This window comes from Triticum dicoccoides, chromosome 5B, assembly GCF_002162155.2.
Source record: "Triticum dicoccoides isolate Atlit2015 ecotype Zavitan chromosome 5B, WEW_v2.0, whole genome shotgun sequence".
In the NCBI taxonomy this organism is placed as follows: Eukaryota; Viridiplantae; Streptophyta; class Magnoliopsida; order Poales; family Poaceae; genus Triticum; species Triticum dicoccoides.
The window spans coordinates 656,709,440-656,719,573 of NC_041389.1; the positions used below are offsets into that span (position 1 = coordinate 656,709,440).

The 10,134-nt window shown below is 42.5% G+C and overlaps 1 non-coding gene across 1 annotated transcript; it reads right to left on the bottom strand.

Moving 5' to 3' along the window:
* Positions 1 to 7,357: 7,357 nt before the first annotated feature.
* Positions 7,358 to 7,519, bottom strand: LOC119313131. The gene has a single exon (XR_005151520.1). It is a non-coding gene; the product is annotated as a U1 spliceosomal RNA (small nuclear RNA).
* Between the last annotated feature and the right edge of the window lie 2,615 nt (positions 7,520 to 10,134).

A 10,134-nucleotide genomic window follows, 5' to 3' on the forward strand; every position in this document is an offset into this window, starting at 1 on the left:
CCACATTGTAGAAACTTTGTTGTTACTAATAGTGTCAAAATTTCAAGATTTTATCATGTTCTGACTATTCACCAATATTCAAAACATAACAACAAACTTTCTGATTTCAAAATAGCAACATATAGACTTGTAAAATAAGCATGGTAAAGGCTATACTTGACCTTTTTATTGAACTAAAAGATATAAAACACGTCTCTGAGTAACAGCAAGCAAATGTAAATAAAATAAAATGATGCTCCAAGCAAAACTCATATCATGTGGTGAATAAAAATATAGCTCCAAGTAAAGTTACCGATGAACGAAGACGAAAGAGGGGATGCCATCCAGGGCATCCCCAAGCTTAGGCTCTTGGTTGTCCTTGAATATTACCTTGGGGTGCCTTGGGCATCCCCAAGCTTAGGCTCTTTCCACTCCTTATTCCATAATCCATCGAATCTTTACCCAAAACTTGAAAACTTCACAACACAAAACTCAACAGAAAACTCGTAAGCTCCGTTAGTATAAGAAAATAAAATCACCACTTAGGTACTGTTGTGAACTCATTGCAAATTCATATTGGTGTTATAAATACTGTATTCCAACTTCTCCATGGTCCATACCCTCCGATACTACTCATAGATTCATCAAAATAAGCAAACAACACATACAAAACAGAATCTGTCAAAAACAGAACAATCTATAGTAATCTGGAAACTTTCCATACTTCTGTAACTCCAAAAATTCTGGAAAATTAGGACAGTCTATAAAAATTGTATATCAATCTTGTATAATAAATTCAGATCAAAAGCATGTTCCAGTGAATTTTCAAAATTCCTGGACTGAGCTCAAAAGTTTCTGTTTTTGCACAGAATCAAGTCAACTATCATCCACACTATCCCAAAGGCTTTACTTCGCACTTTATTAAAAACAAAAGCTATAAAACATGATTACTACAGTAGCTTAATCATGTGAACATACAAAAACAGTAAGGGTAAATATTGGGTTGTCTACCAACAAGCGCTTTTCTTTAATGCCTTTTAGCTAGGCATGATGATTTCAATGATGCTCACATAAAAGATAAGAATTGAGACACAAAGAGAGCATCATGAAGAATATAACTACCACATTTATGTCTAACCCACTTCCTATGCATAGGTATTTCTGAACAAACAACTTATGGGAACAAGAATCTACTAGCATAGGACGGCAAAACAAGCATAACTTCAAGATTTTCAACACATACAGAGGAAAATTGATATTATTGCAATTCCTACAAGCATATATTCCTCCCTCATAATAATTTTCAGTAGCATCATGAATGAATTCAACAATATAACCATCACATAAAGCATTATTTTCATGATACCCAAATATAGAAAATTTACTACTCTCCACATAAGCAAAATTCTTCTCATTCGGAATAGTGGGAATAAGCTCAACAAAATAACTATCATGTGAGGCATAATCCAATTGAAAATTAAAATCAAGATGACAAGTTTCATGGTTATTATTATTCTTTATAGCATACATGTCATCACAATAATCATCATAGATAGCAACTTTGTTCTCATAATCAATTGGAACCTCTTCCAAAATAGTGGATTCATCACTAAATAAAGTCATGACCTCTCCAATCCACTTTCATAATTATCACAATAAGATTCAACACCCTCCACATAGTGGGATCATTACTTCCTAAAGTTGACACTCTTCCAAACTCACTTTACTCAATATAATCATCATGAATAGGAGGCATGCTATCATCACAATGAATTTGCTCATCAAAACTTGGGGGACTAAAAATATCATATTCATCAAACATAGCATCCCCAAACTTGTAGCTTTGCATATCATTAGCATCATGGATATTCAAGGAATTCATACTAACAACATTGCAATCATGCTCATCATACAAAGATTTTATGCCAAACATTTTATTGCATTCTTCCTCTAGCAATTGAGCACAATTATTGGAATACTTATTTTCATGAAAGATATTAAAAAGATGAAGCATATGAGGCAACCTCAATTCCATTTTTGTAGTTTTCTTTTATATACTAAACTAGTGATAAAACAAGAAACTAAAAGAATCAATTGCAAGATCTAAAGATATACCTTCAAGCACTAACCAAGGTAGAAAAGAGCTTGATGTCTACTATGCAATATTCTTCTTGTAGACGTTGTTGGGCCTCCAAGTGCAGAGGTTTGTAGGACGGTAGCAAATTTCCCTCAAGTGGATGACCTAAAGTTTATCAATCTATGGGAGGTGTAGGATGAAGATGGTCTCTCTCAAACAACCCTGCAACCAAATAACAAAGAGTCTTTTGTGTCCCCAACACACCCAATACAATGGTAAATTGTATAGGTGCACTAGTTTAGCGAAGAGATGGTGATACAAGTGCAATATGGATGGTAGATTTAGGTTTTTGTAATCTGAAAATATAAAAATAGCAAGGCAGCAAGTAACAAAAATGAGCGAAAACGGTATTGCAATGCTTCGAAACAAGGCCTAGGGTTCATACTTTCACTAGTGCAAGTTCTCTCAACAATGATAACATAATTGGATCATATAACAATCCCTCAATGTGCAATAAAGAGTCACTCCAAAGTCACTAATAGTGGAGAACAAACGAAGAAATTATTGTAGGGTACGAAACCACCTCAAAGTTATTCTTTCCGATCAATCCATTGGGCTATTCCTATAAGTGTCACAAACAGCCCTAGAGTTCATAGTAAAATAACACCTTAAGACACACATCAACCAAAACCCTAATGTCACCTAGATACTCCAATGTCACCTCAAGTATCCGCGGGTTTGATTATACGATATGCATCACACATCTCAGATTCATCTATTCAAACCAACACAAAGAACTTCAAAGAGTGCCCCAAACTTTCTACCAGAGAGTCAAGACAAAAAAGTGTGCCAACCCCTATGCATAAGTTCACAAGGTCACAGAACCCGCAAGTTGATCACTAAAACATACATCAAGTAGATCACGTGAATATCTCATTGTCACCACAGATAAGCACATGCAAGACATACATCAAGTGTTCTCAAATCCTTAAAGACTCAATCCGATAAGATAACTTCAAAAGGAAAACTCAATCCATTACAAGAAGGTAGAGGGGGAGAAACATCATATGATCCAAATATAATAGCAAAGTTCGCGGTACATCAAGATCGTGCCAAATCAAGAACACGAGAGAGAGAGAGAGAGAGAGAGAGAGAGAGAGAGAGATCAAACACATAGCTACTGGTACATACCCTCAGCCGTGAGGTGAACTACTCCCTCCTCATCATGGAGAGCGCCAGGATGATGAAGATGGCCACCTGTGATGGATCCCCTCTCCGGCAGGGTGCCGGAATAGGGTCCCGATTGGTTTTTGGTGGCTACAGAGGCTTGCGGTGGTGGAACTCCCGATCTTGGTTCTATTCTAGAAGTTTGAGGATATATAAGAGGTGTTGACGTTGGGAACAAGTCAGGAGGGTCCACAAGGCATCCCCGAGGTAGGGGGCGCCCAGGGGGTAGGACGCGCCCTCCATCCTTTTGGTGGCCTCGGGACTCTTCTGGTCCATCTTCGATGCTCTGTAAATTTTTAGGTCAATTGGACTCCGTTTGATATTCCTTTTTTGCGATACTCAAAAACAAGGAAAAACGGAAACTGGCACTGGGCTCTAGGTTAATAGGTTAGTCCCAAAAATCATATAAAATAGCATATAAATGCATATAAAATATCCAAGATAGATAATATAATAGCATGGAACAATCAAAAATTATAGATACATTGGAGACGTATCACACTTGTCCATACAAACTGCTGGTGTTTCTTGAGGAGGTTGAAGAGTGGTCGGGCAATAATCCTAAAATTTTGGACGAACTTGCGATAATAGCCAGCGAGGACGAGGAATCCGTGCACCTCTTTAATGCAAGTGGGGGTTGGCCACTTCTGAACTGTCAGCACTTTGTTGGGATCAGTAGAAACTCTGTGCTCGTTGATGACATGGCCGAGGTAGGCGATCTGTTTCTAGGCAAATGAACACTTGGACTGCTTATCTTGCCAGTGATCTTCTTGAAGCAGTTGCAGAACTTGTTTGAGGTGTTGTATGTGATCAATCAGAGTCTTACTGAATCAGAGGATATCGTCAAAGAATGAGAAGGTTCATGTTGGGGAACGTAGCATGCAATTTAAAAAAAAATCCTACGATCGCGCAAGATCTATCTAGGAGATGCATAGCAACGAGAGTGGAAGAGTGTGTCCACGTACCCTCGCAGACCAAAAGTGGAAGCGTTATGTTAACTTGGTTGATGTAGTTGAATGTCTTCACGATCCAACCGATCTAGCACCAAACGTACGGCACCTCCGAGTTCAGCACACGTTCAGCTCGATGACGTCCCTCAAACTCTTGATCCAACAGAGGGTCGAGGGAGAGTTTCGTCAGCATGACGGCATATGATGACGGTGTTGATGATGTGATCCGCGTAGGGCTTCGCCTAAGCACTACGATGATACTATCGGAGGAGTAAACGGTGGAGGGGGCACCGCACACGGCTAAGACAATGTTGTGCCTTTGGGGTGCCCCCAGCCCCCGTATATAAAGGAGGGAGGAGGAGGCCGGCCACCAGGGGCGCGCCAAGGGAGGGGGAGTCCTACTAGGACTCCACTCCTGGTAGGATTCGCCCCCCCCCTCTTTTTTTCCTTTTATCGGAGAAGGAAAGGGGAAAGGAGAGGGAGAAGGAGAAGGAAAGGGGGGCGCCACCCCCTTCCCTACTCCAATTCGGCCTCCTACCTTGTGGGGGGCGCACCAGCCCCTTGTGGGCTGGTTAGCCTCCCTCCCATGGCCCATATGGCCCATATCTTCCACCGGGGGGTTCCGGTAACCCTTCTGGTACTCCGGCTTGTACCCGATACACTCCGGAACCCTTCCGGTGTCTGAATACCACCTTCCAATATATCAATCTTTACCTCTCGACCATTTTGATACTCCTCGTCATGTCCGTGATCTCATCCGGGACTCCGAACAAACTTTGTTCATCAAAAACACATAACTCATAATACAAATCGTCATCGAACGTTAAGTGTGCGGACCCTATGGGTTCGAGAACTATGTAGACATGACTGAGACACATCTTCGATCAATAACCAATAGCGGAACCTGGATGCTCATATTGGCTCCTACATATTCTACGAAGATCTTTATCGGTCAAACCGCACAACAACATACGTTGTTCCCTTTGTCATCGGTATGTTACTTGCCCGAGATTCGATCGTCGGTATCATCATACCTAGTTCAATCTCGTTGCCGGCAAGTCTCTTTACTCGTTCCGTAATGCTTCATCCTGCAACTAACTCATTGGTCACATTGCTTGCAAGGCTTATAGTGATGAGCATTACCGAGAGGGCCCAGAGATACCTCTCCGATACACGGAGTGACAAATCCTATTCTTGATCTATGTCAACCCAACAAACACCTTCTGAAACACCTGTAGAGCATCTTTATAATCACCGAGTTACGTTGTGACGTTTGATACTAATTAATGATTACATATAAAAGTCAATATTGGCGAGACATCTTATTATATATCTGGGCGGTATAGGGAAGGCGCCATATGCTTGTGCCATTGGTGTAGGAATCAATCTTGGTGACATGACAAATGAAGTTGCATTGTTGTGTGGCATCACAAGCACACGGGGTGTTTATTTTGGGTCATGACACCTAGTAAAGGCCGTTTAGTTCCTAACCTTGGTCAATAAGCTCTACTGACTATTTTATGGAATTTAATGTTGTCAGGATGTCCCACCGAGAAAGGAGTGGTATACTGGTTAGCTCAAGTATCTATATTTTGTGTCTCGTTATATTTTGATCGATTGTTGTACAGCATTTAGGTATGACCTTTCCAGAATATAATTGTCATCTGGCCACTGCTCTCATTTTGGAAAACAGGAAAAAGAAACAGGATAGTTGCGGTATCATGAATAAAACACTCTGAACCAGTCATGCCCAGCCATGTCTAGGAAGGAGTTTTCTTCACTAAATCTGTATACTGTGAACTCGGAACTAATGTGGACTCTTCCATCTTTTGTTTTGCATGTCTGTCTTATATCTAGCCTACTTAGGTAAGCACAGAGTTAGTTTACTGCATTGGAGAGTATTTCGTGCAAACAATGCTACTTGGTTGCCTGTCCCACAAATGCCAAGTCGGCTAAGTAAAATGCTCGGTCATGATTCTTTTGCAAAAGAATGCAATGATCTGACACCAATGGACATGTTCATCTGGATCATGATTCACCTGGATGCATAATGTAGCGCAGATAGTTCATCTTGGACATGTTGCAGTCTTGCTGTACCACACTTGTATCAGATCCCTCCTGTGTTGCGTACCTTCAGTTCCATGTATGGCCCCTTCTTTTGTCATTAAAAGAACACACTGGCTGAACATGAGATGAGAGGCTGGAGCCAGCTTGGAGTTCAGCATGCATGAAAATGTTATTTATTTTAAGTTTGTTCTCTGCCAGCTTGTTCTGGAAAATCGCTCCTCCCGCAGAGAACGGAACAGAACAGAACAGTGGCTCTGTTGCAGGATTTGTCTACTGTCGTTACATGTTCACGGTGGTAGGAGCTCTGAAACTTTTGCAAGTGGTTCCATCCTTGAGTGTTTAGAGCTTAGTGAGAGGCAGTTTTCCTTTAGCAGTTATGTACGGTGTTGAACTACTTACCGAATCTTCTTTTTTTGCTGGAACTGACAAGTTTTAGGTGTAGCTTTGCCTGAAGAGGCATGGCGGGGCCCTTATGGGTTTATCAATGTGTGAGGAAGGGATTCCTCTGCAGGCGCATGGTTTGGTTTTTTACGTTGCATGTAATGGAAAAACACACCTGGTTTGGTTTGGTGTATGGTTGCTGGCCCTGAACATCAAGAACACATACATGTATTGCACTCAACCTTATGCTTGTGTTGATTAGCATGTGCGTACCTGCTCTTGAGTCGATGAATGCTTGCTATGAGCTTTGCGGGGTGTTGTTTGTTCATTTAGCACAGAGAATTGCTAGGTTGGTAGCGCATCTGACTGTAAAGTTGTTGACGTTCCATTTAGATTCAGGCTAAAGGGATTAAGCTAGAGCTAGGTTTCCTGTCAAGAACTTCTCGCGTTGAAATGCTATGCTTAGAAGTTCAGTTCTAGGCAGATTTTACTTGCAACAAGAAGGTAGAGAGCACCAGAATGTACAACCTGGCAAGCACCAGACGCATATGTCTGGATCAGAACCCTCCAGCAATTACTTGAAGAAACTGCATCTGTCGACTAGGAGGACTGCATTGTAGTAGCAGACTTCAGAAACAGGCCAGGCCAAGGAGCAAAATTTAATTTCAAAGAATTGGCAGGGGCCGCGCGAACGCGTACCCCCTCTACCACAAATTATGACGTTCACTCTCCCACTTAGGGGAGATGATGGGCCGACGCACCCACCAAGTGCAATGTGGGCCATCGACCCAGGCCACGGGCCTTGTTGATCGCCCGTCGACCCCGTCCAGGTAAGTAAGGAGAACGTAGCACCTCGCCCTCCTCTTATAGCCAGCTCTTCCTCTCGATGCTCCTCGGCTGGGCGAGGTGGGACAAAAATTCGAAGCGCACCAGCAGCCGGGGGTGAAGGGAGGCACGCGTTCTGGGAGGTTCGCTTCAGCGGGCCTGAAGGAAGGACGAGAGATATGGGCCGTAGCTGCTTTGTGCCATTCCTCAAAAGAAAAAGAAAAAAGAACAGTGGCCAATTTTTTCTTCAGAAAAGAAACGGGATCCGCATCCACGCCGGGACCAAGCTGCGGATCCTCGTCGCCGATGAAGATTTCCACACCGCGGCGCAGGACAGGGAGTACTGCGTGTGAGAGAAAGGCAGCCTCCATGTCCCAGCGGGGTGGTCGACTGTAGCCTGTGCCGAGAGAGACGACTCCTCGTCAGATATTCAAAAAAGTTTCAGTTTTGTAGCCCGATCCATTACAGTTTCAGCATGTAATTAAAGCGCAACTAGCTTCCCTCTAGTACATCCTGATACTGAACACGGTATCACTGCCATACCAGGAGCTCTTCTGATGTTAATTCTTCTCGTACATCAAAATATAACTCACGATTGATGAAGAGATGAAGAGATGTACTACATCATAACTCACGATTTATATTAGTCACCAACCATTCATGGGTTGCCGGTAAGTTAGGTACGACCTTACACAGGTCCATCTTGTTAATGGTTGTGGATGACTGCACATGTATCATGTATTTCGTATGTCCCGCTGGCACACGATTTCGATTACTTTTGACTTTGAAATTGTAAGTAGCATGTGAAATACTAATTGATGCAAAGTGAATGTCGGAACAAACTCTTGTGGAAGGAAGAAAATACCTATTGTTAAGGAATAAGGAGTGTCTGGTGCGAAAGTCCTTTTCTGCTCCCGAGCTCAAATGCTCCCCGTGAACAGTAAAAATAAAAATATTTAGTAAACAAATTCAAAAAATTCTGAAATTTTGTTTTGGTAAATTTTGACAAATGTTTTGTATGCTTGCAAAGTTTCAGTACGAACCAACATTCGTGGAAGGCGTGGCAAAAAAAAAACAAAATCAGCACCCCAAAATGTTTTCAAAACTAGCATTTTTGGAACATCGTTTTATTTTTTTTGCCATGCCTTACACGAATGTCGTATCGTGCTGAAATTTTGTAAGCATACAAAATACTTGCCAAAGTTTACCATAAAAAAATTCAGATTTTTTTGAGTTTTTTTTACTCTTTTTTCGATTTTACTATTCATAAGGGAGCATTTAAGCTCGGGTGTAGATACTATGTGTCCATGTATGGTGCCGTTTTATATCATGGTTCACCATATAGAAAGGCTACTAGACTTTTCTACACCACAAAGAGCCCATGTTTATGCACGACTTTCTACTATATTTTATGGGCTACTAACTGTTTCGTGGTCGTGTACCGAATTCCTCGTGAAAAGTTTGTTGCAATCATAAACTGTAGGTGTGGAGCAACAGAGGCATTATAGGCAAATTTTGTCCACTTTGCATATCTTGTTCACATAAAAAGGTAAATCATTAACTTGCTTTCACTAGTAGAAAACAGGACTAATGTTCGGGCCTGGCCAGCCCATTAGTCCCAGTTCTTCAAGAACCGAGACCCATGGGGGTTATTAGACCCGGTTCGTGAGCCCAGGGGGGCGGCCGGGCCTCGTGGGCATTGGTCCCGATTCGTGTGGAACCATTTGTTCCGGTTCAAACCACGAACCGGGACCATTGGTCCTCGCTCCTGGCCCACAATCATTGGTCCCGGTTTGTGGCTTGAACCAGGACAGAAGGGGGTGCTTTAGTCCCGGTTCATGCCACGAACCGGGACAAATAACTTGCCTATATATACCCACCGCCGCGGCAGAGCACTCCACCGTGCTCTGTTTTTTCAATCCGGCGAGGAGAGGGCATTTGGGTGCTCTAGTTCACCTCCTAAGCACATGAGGTGTTCGATGAAATGCCCGAGCCACACTAGTTAAGCTTTCTCCTCTCAAAGCTCGACCTCGGAGCTCCATTTTTTTCGAGATTTGTCTAGATTTAGCGCTCCGTCACGCCCCGTCCCCGTTTTCATCGCCGTTGATCGCCCGCGCCGATCTCGTCGCCGGCACCACCGTGGTGAGCCTCTTGTTCTTATCTTCTTTCTGATACTTGTCTGATTTTCTTACTTTAGATAGATATTTGTCTGATTTTCTTACTTTTGACACACATAATTATATATAATGCACGCAGATGAACCGGCAATGGATGTATGGTGACAGACACACCTCCGAGTACATTAGGGGCGTGCATAATTTTCTCGAAGTGGCTGAGGCAAACAAGCAGAATGGTTTATGTGTTGTCCATGCACTAAATGTGGGAATACGAAGTCTTACTCTGACCGGAAAATCCTTCACACCCACCTACTTTACAAGGGTTTCATGCCACACTATAATGTTTGGACGAGGCACGGAGAAATAGGGGTTATGATGGAAGACGGCAAAGAAGAAGAGGACGATGACAACTATGTGCCCCCTGAATACGGTGATGCTGCAATGGGGGGAGCTGCTGAAGATCAAGAGGAACCAGATGATGTGCCCGATGATGCTGCAATGGGGGAAGCTG